The following is a 20214-nucleotide window of genomic DNA, read 5'->3' as shown; positions in this document are numbered from 1 at the left end:
GCGACGCATCCCCGCCGAGCGCGTCCCGGCATGTTCAGTGCCACGTGTCTTTGTGTGTGCGTGTGTGTGTGTGTGCCCACGCTTCTCAAAGCGCGGCAGCCGGTGAGAGGAGCTCCCCCAGTGTGAAGCAAGGAGGTCTGACCGGCGCCGGGCTGGCTGATGCGTCACCTCCTTGTCTCTACATGTCTCTCAGTCCGTCCGTAGCTCGCTGTCACGTGGTGTCATCTCGTGACCTTCCTTCTTGCCCGCGACGCCAAGAGTATAAGAGCAGCTGCCCCCGGACGCCAGGAGAGAGGCTCCGATTTCTTCTGTTGAGTAACGTGCTCTCCCGTCTCTCTACTTCGGTCGACCTGACCGCCCGCTCTTTGCGATGCTAGAATAAACAAGTTGTTCTGTTAGCAGTCGCCTCATGCTTTGCTGGGACCTTCGGATGCTTCCAGTGTGCCCCAGGCCGCCAGGCCAACGCTACCCTAACGGGCGCCAACGGTCCGGTTGCAACAACGGGTGTCAGCACTGAGGTTCCAACAGCTGGTGGCAGCGCTGAGGTTCTAACAGCCGGTGCCATCGGTGCGGATCAAACAGCTGGTTGCCAGCGGTGAGATCGCGACAACGGAGGCCAGCAGCGAAGATATGCGGTTGACTGTATGCTGAGCAGCACAACGACCATCCGGGAGCAGTGCAACGAGCCCTGTGTGATGACTGGTTGCCTGCAGCGGAACGACTGCGCTGAATTCTTGGCTGCGAGGTTTGGTGAGTGCGGGACTTTCTTCTTCTGAGTTTTGCCAGGCTTTTGTTAGTGTCAGAAACAGAGCTGGTAATTGGGGTTGTCGTTGCTGCCGGGTTAGTTGCGGCAAGACAATAGTAGGCAGTAGAGAAAGCAGCATTCAGAGCAGCCATGGATTTGAAGTCGTTGCGCAAACCGAAATTGTTGGAGCTTGCAAGAGAGTTGGGTCTGGATGTCTCAGACAAACTCATAAAACCAGAACTGCTAAGGGCTATTCTTGAGTTAGGAGCTGAGGATGACGAGCTGTCGGAATGCCTTGAGACCATTGAGGAGAGGGAGACGGCAAAAAGACAGGAGCGCGAACTTAGAGAGCAACAAGAGAAAGATGAGCTTGAACGAAAAGAACGAAAAGAGAAAGAAAAAGAAGAGCGTGACCGGCAACACGCTTTGGAAATGAAGCGTCTCGAGGTGGAGATGGAACGCGCTCGTAATGGAAGTCAGGCACACGGTGCAGGAGAACGAGTATTGTTTAAAATGACTGACCTGATGCGGCCGTTTAAGCTTGGAGAGGACATTGGTTTGTTCCTGGTTAACTTTGAGCGAACGTGCGAGAAGCAGGGGTTCTCTCGGGAAACGTGGCCACAGCGCTTGCTCACTTTGTTACCCGGCGAGGCGGCCGACGTAGTCGCTCGCTTGGAGAGAGAGGAGGCAGAGGATTTCGACAAAGTGAAATCGAGTCTGCTAAAAAAGTACAGGCTGTCAGCGGAGGCGTTCCGTCGGAAGTTTCGGGAAAATGAGAAAGGCAAAAGTGAGTCGTATACAGAGTTTGCCTACAGGCTTATGTCAAACATGCAGGAGTGGCTCAAAGAAGAGAAAGCGTTTGGTGACCACGAGAAAGTTCTGCAGTGTTTCGGGCTAGAGCAGTTTTATAGTCGGTTACCTGAGAACGTGCGGTACTGGGTCTTGGATAGGCCAGACGTTAGTACGGTGGCTAGAGCCGCTGAGCTAGCCGAAGAGTTTGTGACGCGTCGGGCTCGCGGAGCTAAGGACGGTCAAAAGGGTGAATTTGGCTCCAAGTTTGAGAGGCCGAAGTTCACGCCCATGAGAGCTAAGGGGGACACACGTAGTGCGGACGCGAGTGAAAGCAGTCCGACCGAACGTAAGGAGACGGCGGCAGCCGAAGCCGAACGCAGAAAGCGGTTCGAGGCGAGGCAAGCGCGCGTGTGTTATACGTGCCAGAAGCCGGGTCACTTTTCGGCGCAGTGTCCGGAAACAAAAACAAAAGTCGTGTTTTTGTCATTGTGCAGCACTGACGAGAACATGAAGCTTCTCGAGCCTTACATGCGAGACCTCCTCGTGAACGGGAAAGAGTGCCGAGTGCTTCGCGATTCCGCAGCTACGATGGATGTAGTTCACCCCTCTTACGTAGAACCCGATATGTTCACGGGCGAGTGCGCATGGATCAAGCAAGCCGTGGAAGCTCACAGCGTGTGTCTGCCCGTAGCAAAAGTGCTTATTGAAGGACCTTTCGGAGCACTTGAGACGGAGGCGGCGGTGTCATCTATGCTGCCCCCCCAGTACCCGTACCTATTTTCGAACAGGTCCGATCACCTCCTGCGCGAGAAGGGGCTTTTGTTTGGTGAGGCTAGCGTTCAGGCCTTAACCAGATCGAAGGTTCGGGAGCTCGCTGCAAAGGCGGTAGTTGCGGGGCCGACGTTGTCGAACAATGAGAAAGGGTCAGAGGCGCAGCAAGCTGATATTCAGAGCACGTCCGAACTGAATAAAATTGTGCCTGTAGCGTTGAAGGCACCAGATACTGGAGAGGAAATGTCCGATGCGGGAAAGCTAGAAGAGCTATCTGCAGATTTGCTCATAGCGCCTACGTCAGACGGACTTGATAGGTTGCTAAAAGTCAGCCGGTCGGCTTTGATAGCCGAGCAAAAGAAGGATGGCAGCCTAGAAAACATACGCTGCATTGTCAAAGAAGGTATCGCCAAGAAAAATGCTCGCTTTGTGGAAAGAGGTGGGGTCCTGTACCGGAAGTATATAGACCGCAGGGGAGTGGAGTTCGATCAGCTGATCGTGCCTCAGTGCTACCGTCAGGATCTGTTGCGCTTGTCGCATGGGGGTTCGTGGTCCGGACACCTAGGAGTTAAGAAAACTAAGGACCGTCTCTTGCAAGAGTACTATTGGCCAGGGTGTTTTCGGAACGCAGACCACTTTGTGAAGACATGTGACACCTGTCAGCGGGTGGGCAAACCAGGGGACAAATCGAGGGCGCCGTTGAAGTTGGTACCTATCATTACGGAGCCTTTTAGACGGCTCGTTATTGATACAGTGGGACCTCTGCCGGTAACAGCCACGGGGTACAGACACATTTTGACTGTGATCTGCCCAGCGACAAAGTTCCCTGAAGCAGTGCCGCTTAAAGAACTCGGCTCAGTTGAGATAGTCAATGCACTACTGTCCATATTTGCGCGAGTTGGTTTTCTTGCGGAAATCCAATCAGAGCAGGGCACAGTGTTTACTTGCGCTTTGACGACAGCCTTTCTCGAAAGGTGCGGGGTAAAGCTAATACACAGCTCAGTGCACCACCCCCAGTCGAATTCCGTTGAGAATGATTACAAAAACGGCGCCGAATAAAACAACACACGAAGAAGGGAAGCACGAGACAGCACGTAGGCGCACTAACAACTGAGTGTTTTATTTCTTGACATAGCAATATATAGCTGCTGTCAAAAAACAACAAGAACTAAACAGGGCAGTCATCTGCATCGCACAAGGAAGCGAAGATACAGAAGATACAGAAGATACAGAAGATACAGAAGATACAGAAGCTCCACTCCGTCATGAAGCGCGTGTTGAGAGCATTGTGGTTTGAACAACAAACTGACTGGGAGCTGTTTCTGCCTGGGGTGATGTTTGCATTGAGGACCGCGCCGCATGTGGCTACAGGGTTTTCGCTAGCTAAGCTAGTCTACGGTCGCTCGCTGCGATCTCCGCTTCGCATGCTTCGAAACGGATCACTGCCCTCTCCAATGGCTGCAGACTATCTCTTTCACAAATGGCCGCCTCCTGCACTGGAGCCTCGCTTTGCAACAACATTCTTTTGAGGTGCGTTACAAAAAGGGGAGTCTCAACGGTAACGCCGATGGCTTAAGTCGAAGCCCCTAACGTGGGAATCAGCCTCAAAATTGTTTGTTATTGATGTTTTTCTTCCTGAGGCAGGATTTTTAACATATTGCTTTTGTGTAGTGTTTCAAAGTGATGATGTGCTTTCTAGTGCAATTTTCCGATTTGTGGACGCGTTCTGAGTGCTGCTAGACTACTGTAAGGAACTAGGCAGTAGTATAAAAGGGGAAAGAGCCTGGCATGGCTTAGTGAGGGTTGTGCCGTGCTTGCTGACTGAGCGGCTGAGTTTCGGCGTAGTTCTAACGCTTGCTGGGAACGAGAGAAAAATGAGAACTCTCCCGAAGTCACTTTGCAGTGTCTTGTGTGAACCTGAACGTGAGAACGAGGCCTTCTCGGTGCGCTGGGCTCAAGAAACGCCGAGGGACGACCGACTTCGGTTATGAGCATCATCGAGCGACATCCCTCCGGACAGCGGATGCAGTCCCCTGACCATCGGGATCTCCTTCCCCCGGCGGGGCGGTCTGTTACGTTTCGCCTATGACGCGCGCTGTAGCCAGCGCGGATTCAACGGACGCCGGGGCTTCGTTCAAAGCGGCGGACATTTTGGCCCGTTCGGAGCGGCCGCGACGCATCCCCGCCGAGCGCGTCCCGGCATGTTCAGTGCCACGTGTCTTTGTGTGTGCGTGTGTGTGTGTGTGCCCACGCTTGTCAAAGCGCGGCAGCCGGGGAGAGGAGCTCCCCCAGTGTGAAGCGAGGAGGTCTGACCGGCGCCGGCCCGGCTGATGCGTCACCTCCTTGTCTCTACATGTCTCTCAGTCCGTCCGTAGCTCGCTGTCACGTGGTGTCATCTCGTGACCTTCCTTCTTGCCCGCGACGCCAAGAGTATAAGAGCAGCTGCCCCCGGACGCCAGGAGAGAGGCTCCGATTTCTTCTGTTGAGTAACGTGCTCTCCCGTCTCTCTACTTCGGTCGACCTGACCGCCCGCTCTTTGCGATGCTAGAATAAACAAGTTGTTCTGTTAGCAGTCGCCTCATGCTTTGCTGGGACCTTCGGATGCTTCCAGTGTGCCCCAGGCCGCCAGGCCAACGCTACCCTTGGGGCTTGCGACCCATTTGCAACAACGGGCGCCAACGGTCCGGTTGCAACAACGGGTGTCAGCACTGAGGTTCCAACAGCTGGTGGCAGCGCTGAGGTTCTAACAGCCGGTGCCATCGGTGCGGATCAAACAGCCTGCATTCTGCCAAGTTTCCTGCGTGGCGGCGGATATCGTCTCCGTCCAATGTAAAAATGTAATGTAAATATCTAAAAAAATAATAAATAATAAAAATAAATAAAAAGATAAGGTAAGAAAATACAAGACGTTCGGGGATTCGCCCTTAAGAGTGGAACGCGACAGCATTTGAGAGGAAGCTTTAGCTCGAGCCCAACACCGACGTGGCCTATTCAAATGAATGTAAAACGCAAAAACGTTTTTCTGAGATAAACCCTGGACCCATTTTAATGAAATTTGTTGCATTTGAGAAAGAAATTTAAATTCTAGTGACTGTTCGAAGCGGAATTTCTATTTAAGGCCTGAACTTTGTTATAAAGATTTTAAAATATGCGACCGTTTGAAAAAAAAAATAGAACGAAGTTTACAAATTCATAGCTCTGCATCAAAAACAGATATCGCGGTTCTGTAAACGGTACACATTACATCATTGAAAGCGGACAAATGTGATATGTAATTTTACATCTTACGTGAATTTGTTACCTTGGTACAAGGGTTCTGCAAAAGCTGTATTTCCATATTACTAATTTTTTTGTATTCATGTGTAACATATAAATTTTGTCCGCTTTTGATGTACTATTAGATGCAATTCACAGAATTGTATTATCCTTTTTAGTTGTTGAGTTACAGTGTTGTACACTTGATAGTACCGTTTTTTGAATATGTTTGATTTTTACCGATTTTTAATAAAACATTGACGGGCGAACTCAAAAATTCGCTAGATTTTAAGCTTTTCTTTTAAATACAAGAAACCTTGTCAAATTTAGTGCAGTGGTTGCCGAGAAAAATGAATCCTCCTTTTACAAGTATTTAGATAGGAGCACCCGAGCTAAAGCTTCCTCTTAAAAATACCTGCCTGCTTCTCACGCTTCCCCGCAACTGTAGCTTACTTATGTAACCGTGATGTGTACCGGAAAACGATGGCAGCGAACTCTATGCACGTAGATGAACTTCTAGTAGAAACGCGGCCTCTTGCGGGCGCCGATCCCAGGGGTGTGCACAGCCACTCCAAACCTCAAGCAGCAGCTGGAAAATGGGTTGGTGTTTGAGTTTCTGCGTAAGAGAATTATGCTGTCTCGTATATTCAAATTACAATCCGACGCTATCGTGTGCGTAGGTTGTGCGCAAGTCGTACGTCTATTACTTTTCTGGCGTTTTCTATTTTGAAAGAATCGGTGAATTCAGTAGCGCCTATGCCACGCAGAGGTCCCGCGTAGATACGGATGCGTGGTCCGGGATAATTTTTCTTACACGGACAACGCCGGCGACGACGACGACGACACCGGATTTTCCGGATTTTTAAATTCTGGATCCTGGCCAACGCGATTTGATATTCATAAAAACAAAACAGTTAAGTTCTCCTGTCATCTCTTGTGGCCTTTATTACTGAAGGCGTGTCCTTTCCTGCAAGCGTGTCCTAACCTAACGAAACCTTACCATCCAAGGGCAAATAGGAGGTGAGTGCCTGGAGAAATTCACTCCAGAAATTCTCCCGGGACACAGACTTTAAAAAAAGGAAATGCGCGCAAGACATATGATGATTGCTGTTCTGGGACAAGATCAGCCCCATAAGATGAAAATATTTTAAGAGTGCGGTCACGAATACCGTAACCTAGGCCAGCACCTTCAACGCGGCGTTGCTCGACAAGTACAGAGGTGAGCGACCTTGCCTAGAGAGCGCGGCTGGGGCTCGACGGAGCATAGAACTGTCATCTAGCCTTAACAGCTGGCTTTGAGTTCGGTGCCCACTGCGCATGTGCAGCAGAAACAGTTGGGAGCCTGCTCATTGCTTCCTTGTCCGCTGCATGCCTATGAGGCGGCCAGTGCAGCGCCGTGGCGCCATGTTAGGCCTCATTCACGCAGCCATCAAACGCTGCGCCACGTCACCATCCCAGCACCATCGCGGCACCGGTTTTCTTCAACAGAGAGGGTTTTGGGGACATTTACTCCTCAAAAACGGGTCGCCTGCGACTTAGAGGCGAGCTCTACGCTTCCGTCGCCAGCACGGTGACGGAGCGCCATCCCTATAACTTGTACCAATCAGAAATTAGGAAGCCGTGGCTAAATACTGCCATTTTTCAAAGTTTAAGCTGCCAGCAGCAGCGGCTAGCGGATAGGCTACGCAAATGTCACCGTCACCGTGTTTGGTTCGCGCTGGAAAGTGTTGGTAAAGTACTCTTAAAACAATTTATTCTTAGTTTTTGCAAACACTGCACCGCCATAAAATTATTTACTGGATTCAATGCATAATGCCGATTATATTTATCTGTGTTTAGGCGAACATCGGACCGGGAAAGAAAACGGTGCTGTTATCGACAGAAGTGAGTGAATACGGCTGTGTTGACATTCTAACGAACTATAGGCCTACTTTTTCCCCAAAGGTCAATTTTCCCAAATTCGTTTATTCATCGTGTATATTAGTGTCAGTATACGTGCATTTGCAGGGAGAGTGATATGCACGTCGAATCTGAGCTTTTCAGGGAAGTCAGTGAGCACGGCTCCATGGAAAGAGAGTGAGGTATTTAATATGATTGAAAAGCTGAGTTGTCGGCCTGAATCAATGTTCTGACTTGCTACTCGGCGTTAGGGGAAGGAGAAAGGGTGTAGACAGACAGAAAGAAAGAGAAGACGTTGATTATGAGAGCGTAGAAGGTGGTGAAAATCTTACACGCTCCAAGACTCTTCAAAGTGTCTTGTCCACTTCGCTCTCATGCAAAAATTTGTTGAGAGACTTGAGACTATTTGGCTGATGACGAGGGTCAGGCGGAGGTCCAAATAGAACCTTTTCAGTTAATGGTTGAAGGAAAAATTTTCACAAGATGTCTGTCAGCGATTTTCTATGTACATTAAATCGCGGGCCGATGCACAAGAGGTGTTCTGTCGTCTCAGGAATACCGCATTACTCGCAGTTCGGACTGTCTACCCGGCCGATAGTTATTTATTTCTTTATATTTATTTATTTATTTTTTGCCCCATATTAACGTATGTCCGCCCGGCCGACTAGGTGAAGGCCACAGCTACTCGTAATCTGTGCAGCAAGCTTGCATTACAGTTTTTACGTTCGGTGGTAGCCGTATTTTTATCTCTCGGTCGAGTTCGTGAAGAAGGTGATGACGATGACCCAGCGAGGCTCGATATACTGCAGTATTACAGTGAAGAAGTCTGTAGGCCAGGGCATTAGTGTCTGGTCGTGAAAATTGGATGGACACTCGCGTGTCATTATAGTGGGCCATCTTTGCCTCCGTGTCGGCGAGCTCATTTTGGGTAAGTCACAGCGTCCCATGAACATTCTAATGGATTATAAGCTTGTTTATTTTTGCGTGGAAAGCTCTGTTTGCAAATTCTTTTATTCATCGAGTAATTCGTGTCAATATGCGGGAACTTCCAGAGAAGTGAACACGGCTCCGTCGACATTCGAATGTTTTTCCCGCAAAATAAGCGATCTCGTAAGTTGGCGTCAGCAGCGGGAGTGGTGTATTCACTGAACCATAACTTGCTAGATTGGATTCTGCGAGTCGACATTGTAGCCTGATACACAAACTGCAGTCATGTACCACTCAACCGTTGTTTAAAGCGTTGGTAGCGACATATTACAGCAAAGCTGTCAATGGCTAGGATCTGGAAAAATATGTGTCCAAGATGTTGACAAAAACAAATCATCATGTGGGCCGATCCTGGTGATAGTGCAGAAAAGGTCCAGACTCAATGGCACATAGCCCTGTAAGCTCGGGGACTTATTACGCTTCCTTTGCGCAGGCAAGTAGAGAGGGGGGGACAAGAAGGAGAGGGAGGGGACGAAGTGTTGATTGTTATCTCGCTCTCTTGTTCGTCGCGGGCAGGCCTGGGAAAGGGCGCCAGCACTTGGGCAGCGAGCATCGCCCTATCAACGTTATCAGCAGTTGCACTTTGGAATTGCTATGGGCAGGATGGGCTTACTTCGCTCTGAGGAAGAAGAACGTGCCCACAAAGAGCTACAATGAGAGCGAAAGCGCAAGTGGGTGTGAAAGCGACAAGTCGCTTCCCCCAAACGTGCAGCCGCCGACGGGTCGGGACTATCGAGTATGTGCCGCGTAGACGGAAGATGGGACCGTCGTCGCGACTGTCGGCGTCCCTCGGGCTACGCCCAAACGAGACATTGAGACCTTTTTAATAGATGCATTTGGTTGGATATCATCCATAGAAGGCAAGTCGAACGTCATATCGGAAGATTTAACGTCGACCTAGAGCGGCCCCGACGGCAGGTGGATTGTATCCTTCCATTTGGAACGGTTTCGAACTGAGTTCTACACAGACGTCAATGTGCCAACCACGCGGCAGTGGTCGTGTATAGATTTAACCGTTCGCAAGAGCGTGGTGTCTAGCATAGCAGTGCAAGCGATCGCGGTGTACCACAGCAACCACAAAGCTGTGGTCACTGTGGTAACGAGTGAGACAAAATAAAGACAACACCCACGAAGTTACGTGTATGTGTCTTTATTCAATCAATATAGCAATAACCATATATATCTATACAGTGAGTATAATCATGGAAGTGTAGCTTCGCTTGTTACCCTTCGTTACAGAGTTGAGGGGCAATAAATTTTTTATGAACATGCTGTCCTTGATACAATCTGCATTCGACCGGAGCGCTCATGCATGCTCATGCAGGCTGAAACCTCCAGGCAGAAGTATTCGCCGGTCGATCGACAGACGGTGCAACGTGCGTCAAGATCTTCGGCAGCGAGGTACCAGCAGCCCGAAGCTCTTCAGATCGGGGTCTCGGCAAGCACGCCACAGATAAGGCTCCTGTTCCGGCCCACACTCAGAACGTTCCGCCTGACTCTTTCTTTTAATACCGTTTCATATTTCATTTAATTAGTCATCGCGTGTTAATTTTTCTATGTCTTGTTAGTGTAGCGCTTGCCACGTTTATTGTCGCGTGCATTTTTCACTTGTGCCGCGTATTCTTTGTTATTTGGCGAGTGTAAGAGTTCTCACGTGGTGGGTTTTGTGTGGCATAAGGGCGGGAGTTGTGGGACCCGCAAGCCTTCCGCGAGCTAGGACTCAGTGCTTGCAGTTTGTATGTTCTTTTTTTAATTGTATCTCGGAGATGATTTTACTTTATTAAAGTGAATGTGTGTTTGTACGTCGCCCTCCCTCTCATGACTCTGGATCACGGTCGATCAGGCTTGGACTTTATCGCCGGTAAGCAGTCGAACCCTCAATAAACACCGGCGGGGTGGGTTTGCTGTCGCCCCATCCCCTCTGGTTCGGAGAGTGCGAATAGCTTACCACCAATCCTTGATACGCGGAAATTGGCATCTTGCGGAAAAAAAGGTAAGCCTATAGACAAGCAAAATGTCCGCGCAGCCATATTCCACTCTCTTCTCTGGAAACCGCTGGTTCCTCCCATTATCCATGCTAATGAAAGCGCTACCGCCTAATTACAAAATGAATAAATGGATTCAGGAAATTGACATTTCCAGAAAAAAGGTAAGCCCAGAAAAATTTCGGCACAGCCACACGGCACTCACTTCTATGGAACGGCTGGTTCTCCTCATATATGAGTATCCATGCTAACGCACGGGCTACCACCTATTCACTCCAAGTAAAAAAGGATTACCGAAATTGTCTTTTCCGGTAAAAAAAGGTAAGCCCTGTAAGTATAAACGCAGTCGCATTCCAATCACTTCTCTGGAAAGCGCTGGTTCGTCCAATACATGAGTCTCCATTCTATTGCAAGTGCTACCGCATACTTACGCGATGAATTATTGCTTTCCGAAAATTGGACTTTTCAGGAATAAAAGTAAGCCTACATATATAGTACGCTATATGAGGAAGGCCTGTGTAGTCCAGCAATATATCGTCTGCGTTTAAATCACTCCCAACCCGCCGTGGTTGCTCAGTGGCTATGGTGTTGGGCTGCTGAGCACGAGGTCGCGGGATCGAATCCCGGCCACGGCGGCCGCATTTCGATGGGGGCGAAATGCGAAAACACCCGTGTGCTTAGATTTAGGTGCACGCTAAAGAACCCCAGGTGGTCGAAATTTCCTGAGTCCTCCACTACGGCGTGCCTCATAATCAGAAAGTGGTTTTGGCACGTAAAACCCCAAATATTATCATTATTAAATCACTCCCAACGCACGCGCGGACCCGCATTTACGCAATCAATGAACGAATAGGCGCGAATGAAGGTACTCGAAAATCTAAAGAACAGTGAGGCTATAGCCCAGGAAAATAACGTCTCAGCCGCGTAAAATATGTGGCCTCAAAAGTGCTAGATCTTCGTTTAGATCACTCTACACGCACGCGAGGACCCGCATTTACGCAATAAATGAACGAATAGGCATGAATGAATTTTCTCGGAAAATCGAAAAAACAGTAGGGCTATAGCCCAGGGAAATATCGTCTCGGCCGCGTAAAATGGGTTGCCTCAAAAGTGCTAGATCTTTGTTTAGATCACTCTACACGCACGCGCGGACCCGCATTTACGCAATAAATTAATGAATAGGCATGAATGAATTTTCTCGAAAAATCGAAAAAACAGTAGGGCTATAGCCCAGGGAAATATCGTCTCGGCCGCGTAAAATGGGTTGCCTCAAAAGTGCTAGATCTTTGTTTAGATCACTCTACACGCACGCGCGGACCCGCATTTACGCAATAAATTAATGAATAGGCATGAATGAATTTTCTCGAAAAATCGAAAAAACAGTAAGGCTTATAGCCCAGGGAAATATCGCCTCAGCCGCTTAAATAAAGTTGCCTCAAAAGAGCTAGATCTTCGTTAGGATCACTCCCCACGCACGCGTGGACCCGCATTCACGCTATAAATGAACGAATAGGCACGAATGAATTTTCTCGAAAAATCGAAAAAACAGTAAGGCTATAGCCCAGGGAAATATCGTCTCAGCCGCGTAAAATAACTTGCCTCAGAAGTGCTAGATCTTCGTTTTGATCAGTCTACACGCACGCGCGGACCCGCATTTACGCAATAGATGAACGAATAGGCACGCATGAATTTTCTCGAAAAATCGAAAAAACACTAAGGCTATATCCCAGGGAAATATCGTCTCCGCCGCGTAAAATAGGTTGCCTCAGAAGTGCTAGATCTTCGTTTTGATCAGTCTACACGCACGCGCGGACCCGCATTTACGCAATAAACGAACGAATAGGCACGCATGAATTTTCTCGAAAAATCGAAAAAACACTAAGGCTATAGTCCAGGGAAATATCGTCTCAGCCGCGTAAAATAGGTTGCCTCAAAAGAGCTAGATCTTCGTTAAGATCACTCTACACGCACGCGCGGACCCGCATTTACGCAATAAATGAACGAATAGGCACGAATGAATTTGCTCGAAAAATCGAAAAAACAGTAAGGCTTGATAGTCCAGGGAAATATCGTCTCCGCCGCGTAAATTAAGTTGCCTCAAAAGTGCTAGATCTTCGTTAAGATCACTCTACACGCACGCGCGGACCCGCATTCACGCAATAAATGAACGAATAGGCATGAATGAATTTTCTCGAAAAATCGAAAAAACAGTAAGGCTATAGCCCAGGGAAATAACGTCTCAGCCGCGTAAAATAGGTTGCCTCAAAAGTGCTAGATCTTCGTTAAGATCACTCTACACACACGCGCGGACCCGCATTTACGCAATAAATGAACGAATAGGCACGAATGAATTTTCTCGAAAAATCGAAAAAAACAGTAAGGCTTGATAGTCCAGGGAAATATCGTCTCCGCCGCGTAAATTAAGTTGCCTCAAAAGTGCTAGATCTTCGTTAAGATCACTCTACACGCACGCGCGGACCCGCATTCACGCAATAAATGAACGAATAGGCATGAATGAATTTTCTCGAAAAATCGAAAAAACAGTAAGGCTATAGCCCAGGGAAATATCGCCTCCGCCGCGTAAATTAGGTTCCCTCAAAAGAGCTAGATCTTCGTTTAGATCACTCTACACGCACGCGCGGACCCGCATTTACGCAATAAATAAACGAATAGGCACGAATGAATTTTCTCGAAAAATCGAAAAAACAGTAAGGCTATAGTCCAGGGAAATATCGTCTCCGCCGCGTAAATTAGGTTGCCTCAAAAGAGCTAGATCTTCGTTAAGATCACTCTACACGCACGCGCGGACCCGCATTCACGCAATAAATGAACGAATAGGCATGAATGAATTTTCTCGAAAAATCGAAAAAACAGTAAGGCTATAGCCCAGGGAAATAACGTCTCAGCCGCGTAAAATAAGTTGCCTCAAAAGAGCTAGATCTTCGTTTAGATCACTCTACACGCACGCGCAGACCCGCATTTACGCAATAAATGAACGAATAGGCATGAATGAATTTTCTCGGAAAATCGAAAAAACAGAAATGGCTATAGCCCAGGGAAATATCGTCTCAGCCGCGTAAAATGGGTTGCCTCAAAAGAGCTAGATCTTCGTTAAGATCACTCTACACGCACGCGCGGACCCGCATTTACGCAATAAGTGAACGAATAGGCACGAATGAATTTTCTCGAAAAATAGAAAAAACAGTAAGGCTATAGTCCAGGGAAATATCGTCTCCGCCGCGTAAATTAAGTTGCCTCAAAAGAGCTAGATCTTCGTTTAGATCACTCTACACGCACGCGCGGACCCGTATTTACGCAACAAATGAACGAATAGGCATGAATGAATTTTCTCTAAAAATCGAAAAAACAGTAAGGCTATAGTCCAGGGAAATATCGTCTCAGCCGTGTAAAATGGGTTGCCTCGAAAGTGCAAGATCTTCATTTAGATCACTTTACACGCACGCGCGGACCCGCATTTACGCAATAAATGAACGAATAGGCACGAATGAATTTTCTCGAAAAATCGAAAAAACAGTAAGGCTTGATAGTCCAGGGAAATATCGTCTCCGCCGCGTAAATTAAGTTGCCTCAAAAGTGCTAGATCTTCGTTAAGATCACTCTACACGCACGCGCGGACCCGCATTCACGCAATAAATGAACGAATAGGCATGAATGAATTTTCTCGAAAAATCGAAAAGTCAGTAAGGCTATACCCAGGGAAATAACGTCTCAGCCGCGTAAAATAGGTTGCCTCAAAAGTGCTAGATCTTCGTTTTGATCAGTCTACACGCACGCGCAGACCCGCATTTACGCAATAAATGAACGAATAGGCACGAATGAATTTGCTCGAAAAATCGAAAAAACAGTAAGGCTATAGTCCAGGGAAATATCGCCTCCGCCGCGTAAATTAGGTTCCCTCAAAAGAGCTAGATCTTCGTTTAGATCACTCTACACGCACGCGCGGACCCGCATTTACGCAATAAATGAACGAATAGGCACGAATGAATTTTCTCGAAAAATCGAAAAAACAGTAAGGCTATAGTCCAGGGAAATATCGTCTCCGCCGCGTAAATTAGGTTGCCTCAAAAGAGCTAGATCTTCGTTAAGATCACTCTACACGCACGCGCGGACCCGCATTCACGCAATAAATGAACGAATAGGCATAAATGAATTTTCTCGAAAAATCGAAAAAACAGTAAGGCTATAGCCCAGGGAAATAACGTCTCAGCCGCGTAAAATGGGTTGCCTCAAAAGAGCTAGATCTTCGTTAAGATCACTCTACACGCACGCGCGGACCCGCATTTACGCAATAAATGAACGAATAGGCACGAATGAATTTTCTCGAAAAATCGAAAAAACAGTAAGGCTATAGTCCAGGGAAATATCGTCTCCGCCGCGTAAATTAGGTTGCCTCAAAAGAGCTAGATCTTCATTTAGATCACTCTACACGCACGCGCGGACTCGCATTTACGCAATAAATGAACGAATAGGCATGAATGAATTTTCTCGGAAAATCGAAAAAACAGAAATGGCTATAGCCCAGGGAAATATCGTCTCAGCCGCGTAAAATGGGTTGCCTCAAAAGAGCTAGATCTTCGTTAAGATCACTCTACACGCACGCGCGGACCCGCATTTACGCAATAAGTGAACGAATAGGCACGAATGAATTTTCTCGAAAAATAGAAAAAACAGTAAGGCTATAGTCCAGGGAAATATCGTCTCCGCCGCGTAAATTAAGTTGCCTCAAAAGAGCTAGATCTTCGTTTAGATCACTCTACACGCACGCGCGGACCCGCATTTACGCAATAAATGAACGAATAGGCATGAATGAATTTTCTCTAAAAATCGAAAAAACAGTAAGGCTATAGTCCAGGGAAATATCGTCTCCGCCGCGTAAATTAAGTTGCCTCAAAAGAGCTAGATCTTCGTTAAGATCACTCTACACGCACGCGCGGACCCGCATTTACGCAATAAGTGAACGAATAGGCACGAATGAATTTTCTCGGAAAATCGAAAAAACAGTAAGGCTATAGTCCAGGGAAATATCGTCTCCGCCGCGTAAATTAAGTTGCCTCAAAAGAGCTAGATCTTCATTTAGATCACTCTACACGCACGCGCGGACCCGCATTTACGCAATAAATGAACGAATAGGCATGAATGAATTTTCTCTAAAAATCGAAAAAACAGTAAGGCTATAGTCCAGGGAAATATCGTCTCCGCCGCGTAAATTAAGTTGCCTCAAAAGAGCTAGATCTTCATTTAGATCACTCTACACGCACGCGCGGACTCGCATTTACGCAATAAATGAACGAATAGGCATGAATGAATTTTCTCGGAAAATCGAAAAAACAGAAATGGCTATAGCCCAGGGAAATATCGTCTCAGCCGCGTAAAATGGGTTGCCTCAAAAGAGCTAGATCTTCGTTAAGATCACTCTACACGCACGCGCGGACCCGCATTTACGCAATAAGTGAACGAATAGGCACGAATGAATTTTCTCGAAAAATCGAAAAGTCAGTAAGGCTATACCCAGGGAAATAACGTCTCAGCCGCGTAAAATAGGTTGCCTCAAAAGTGCTAGATCTTCGTTTTGATCAGTCTACACGCACGCGCAGACCCGCATTTACGCAATAAATGAACGAATAGGCACGAATGAATTTGCTCGAAAAATCGAAAAAACAGTAAGGCTATAGTCCAGGGAAATATCGCCTCCGCCGCGTAAATTAGGTTCCCTCAAAAGAGCTAGATCTTCGTTTAGATCACTCTACACGCACGCGCGGACCCGCATTTACGCAATAAATGAACGAATAGGCACGAATGAATTTTCTCGAAAAATCGAAAAAACAGTAAGGCTATAGTCCAGGGAAATATCGTCTCCGCCGCGTAAATTAGGTTGCCTCAAAAGAGCTAGATCTTCATTTAGATCACTCTACACGCACGCGCGGACTCGCATTTACGCAATAAATGAACGAATAGGCATGAATGAATTTTCTCGGAAAATCGAAAAAACAGAAATGGCTATAGCCCAGGGAAATATCGTCTCAGCCGCGTAAAATGGGTTGCCTCAAAAGAGCTAGATCTTCGTTAAGATCACTCTACACGCACGCGCGGACCCGCATTTACGCAATAAGTGAACGAATAGGCACGAATGAATTTTCTCGAAAAATAGAAAAAACAGTAAGGCTATAGTCCAGGGAAATATCGTCTCCGCCGCGTAAATTAAGTTGCCTCAAAAGAGCTAGATCTTCGTTTAGATCACTCTACACGCACGCGCGGACCCGCATTTACGCAATAAATGAACGAATAGGCATGAATGAATTTTCTCTAAAAATCGAAAAAACAGTAAGGCTATAGTCCAGGGAAATATCGTCTCCGCCGCGTAAATTAAGTTGCCTCAAAAGAGCTAGATCTTCATTTAGATCACTCTACACGCACGCGCGGACTCGCATTTACGCAATAAATGAACGAATAGGCATGAATGAATTTTCTCGGAAAATCGAAAAAACAGAAATGGCTATAGCCCAGGGAAATATCGTCTCAGCCGTGTAAAATGGGTTGCCTCGAAAGTGCAAGATCTTCGTTAAGATCACTCTACACGCACGCGCGGACCCGCATTAACGCAATAAATGAACGAATAGGCATGAATGAATTTTCTCGAAAAATTGACCCAGGGAAATATCGTCTCAGCCGCGTAAAATGGGTTGCCTCAAAAGAGCTAGATCTTCGTTAAGATCACTCTACACGCACGCGCGGACCCGCATTTACGCAATAAGTGAACGAATAGGCACGAATGAATTTTCTCGAAAAATAGAAAAAACAGTAAGGCTATAGTCCAGGGAAATATCGTCTCCGCCGCGTAAATTAAGTTGCCTCAAAAGAGCTAGATCTTCGTTTAGATCACTCTACACGCACGCGCGGACCCGCATTAACGCAATAAATGAACGAATAGGCATGAATGAATTTTCTCTAAAAATAGAAAAAACAGTAAGGCTATAGTCCAGGGAAATATCGTCTCCGCCGCGTAAATTAAGTTGCCGCAAAAGAGCTAGATCTTCGTTTAGATCACTCTACACGCACGCGCGGACCCGCATTAACGCAATAAATGAACGAATAGGCATGAATGACTTTTATCGAAAAATCGAAAAAACAGTAAGGCTATAGCCCAGGGAAATATCATCTCAGCCGCGTAAAATAGGTTGCCTCAAAAGAGCTAGATCTTCGTTAAGATCACTCCCCACGCACACGTGGACCCGCATTCACGCTATAAATGACCGAATAGGCACGAATGAATTTCCTCGAAAAATCGAAAAAACAGTAAGCCTATATATAGCCCAGGGAAATATCGTCTCCGCCGCGTAAATTAAGTTGCCTCAAAAGAGCTAGATCTTCGTTTAGATCACTCCCCACGCACGCGTGGACCCGCATTCACGCTATAAATGAACGAATAGGCACGAATGAATTTTCTCGAAAAATCTAAAAAACAGTAAGGCTATAGCCCAGGGAAATATCGTCTCAGCCGCGTAAAATAACTTGCCTGAAAAGTGCTAGATCTTCGTTAAGATCACTCTACACGCACGCGCGGACCCGCATTAACGCAATAAATGAACGAATAGGCATGAATGACTTTTATCGAAAAATCGAAAAAACAGTAAGGCTATAGCCCAGGGAAATAACGTCTCAGCCGCGTAAAATAGGTTGCCTCGAAAGTGCTAGATCTTCGTTTAGATCACTCTACACGCACGCGCAGACCCGCATTTACACAATAAATGAACGAATAGGCATGAATGAATTTTCTCGAAAAATCGAAAAAACAGTAAGGCTTGATAGTCCAGGGAAATATCGTCTCCGCCGCGTAAATTAAGTTGCCTCAAAAGTGCTAGATCTTCGTTAAGATCACTCTACACGCACGCGCGGACCCGCATTCACGCAATAAATGAACGAATAGGCATGAATGAATTTTCTCGAAAAATCGAAAAGTCAGTAAGGCTATACCCAGGGAAATAACGTCTCAGCCGCGTAAAATAGGTTGCCTCAAAAGTGCTAGATCTTCGTTTTGATCAGTCTACACGCACGCGCAGACCCGCATTTACGCAATAAATGAACGAATAGGCACGAATGAATTTGCTCGAAAAATCGAAAAAACAGTAAGGCTATAGTCCAGGGAAATATCGCCTCCGCCGCGTAAATTAGGTTCCCTCAAAAGAGCTAGATCTTCGTTTAGATCACTCTACACGCACGCGCGGACCCGCATTTACGCAATAAATGAACGAATAGGCACGAATGAATTTTCTCGAAAAATCGAAAAAACAGTAAGGCTATAGTCCAGGGAAATATCGTCTCCGCCGCGTAAATTAGGTTGCCTCAAAAGAGCTAGATCTTCGTTAAGATCACTCTACACGCACGCGCGGACCCGCATTCACGCAATAAATGAACGAATAGGCATAAATGAATTTTCTCGAAAAATCGAAAAAACAGTAAGGCTATAGCCCAGGGAAATAACGTCTCAGCCGCGTAAAATGGGTTGCCTCAAAAGAGCTAGATCTTCGTTAAGATCACTCTACACGCACGCGCGGACCCGCATTTACGCAATAAATGAACGAATAGGCACGAATGAATTTTCTCGAAAAATCGAAAAAACAGTAAGGCTATAGTCCAGGGAAATATCGTCTCCGCCGCGTAAATTAGGTTGCCTCAAAAGAGCTAGATCTTCATTTAGATCACTCTACACGCACGCGCGGACTCGCATTTACGCAATAAATGAACGAATAGGCATGAATGAATTTTCTCGGAAAATCGAAAAAACAGAAATGGCTATAGCCCAGGGAAATATCGTCTCAGCCGCGTAAAATGGGTTGCCTCAAAAGAGCTAGATCTTCGTTAAGATCACTCTACACGCACGCGCGGACCCGCATTTACGCAATAAGTGAACGAATAGGCACGAATGAATTTTCTCGAAAAATAGAAAAAACAGTAAGGCTATAGTCCAGGGAAATATCGTCTCCGCCGCGTAAATTAAGTTGCCTCAAAAGAGCTAGATCTTCGTTTAGATCACTCTACACGCACGCGCGGACCCGCATTTACGCAATAAATGAACGAATAGGCATGAATGAATTTTCTCTAAAAATCGAAAAAACAGTAAGGCTATAGTCCAGGGAAATATCGTCTCCGCCGCGTAAATTAAGTTGCCTCAAAAGAGCTAGATCTTCGTTAAGATCACTCTACACGCACGCGCGGACCCGCATTTACGCAATAAGTGAACGAATAGGCACGAATGAATTTTCTCGGAAAATCGAAAAAACAGTAAGGCTATAGTCCAGGGAAATATCGTCTCCGCCGCGTAAATTAAGTTGCCTCAAAAGAGCTAGATCTTCATTTAGATCACTCTACACGCACGCGCGGACCCGCATTTACGCAATAAATGAACGAATAGGCATGAATGAATTTTCTCTAAAAATCGAAAAAACAGTAAGGCTATAGTCCAGGGAAATATCGTCTCCGCCGCGTAAATTAAGTTGCCTCAAAAGAGCTAGATCTTCATTTAGATCACTCTACACGCACGCGCGGACTCGCATTTACGCAATAAATGAACGAATAGGCATGAATGAATTTTCTCGGAAAATCGAAAAAACAGAAATGGCTATAGCCCAGGGAAATATCGTCTCAGCCGCGTAAAATGGGTTGCCTCAAAAGAGCTAGATCTTCGTTAAGATCACTCTACACGCACGCGCGGACCCGCATTTACGCAATAAGTGAACGAATAGGCACGAATGAATTTTCTCG

General features: G+C 46.8%; 1 protein-coding gene across 1 annotated transcript in view; it reads left to right on the top strand.

The window, feature by feature from the left end:
- The window catches only part of LOC135902081 (uncharacterized), a 651905-nt gene extending 641698 nt beyond the window's left edge, over positions 1 to 10207 (top strand). The window contains exon 13 of the mRNA XM_070537064.1: positions 9774 to 10207. The gene's annotated coding sequence lies outside the window, so the exon portion shown is untranslated. The remainder of the gene's footprint in view (positions 1 to 9773) is intronic.
- Positions 10208 to 20214: the final 10007 nt, after the last annotated feature.

The sequence above is a fragment of the Dermacentor albipictus genome, chromosome 4, assembly GCF_038994185.2.
Source record: "Dermacentor albipictus isolate Rhodes 1998 colony chromosome 4, USDA_Dalb.pri_finalv2, whole genome shotgun sequence".
Classification (NCBI taxonomy): Eukaryota; Metazoa; Arthropoda; class Arachnida; order Ixodida; family Ixodidae; genus Dermacentor; species Dermacentor albipictus.
The sequence above is the reverse complement of the archived record's forward strand: the minus strand, read 5'-3'. Positions and strand labels throughout refer to the sequence as shown.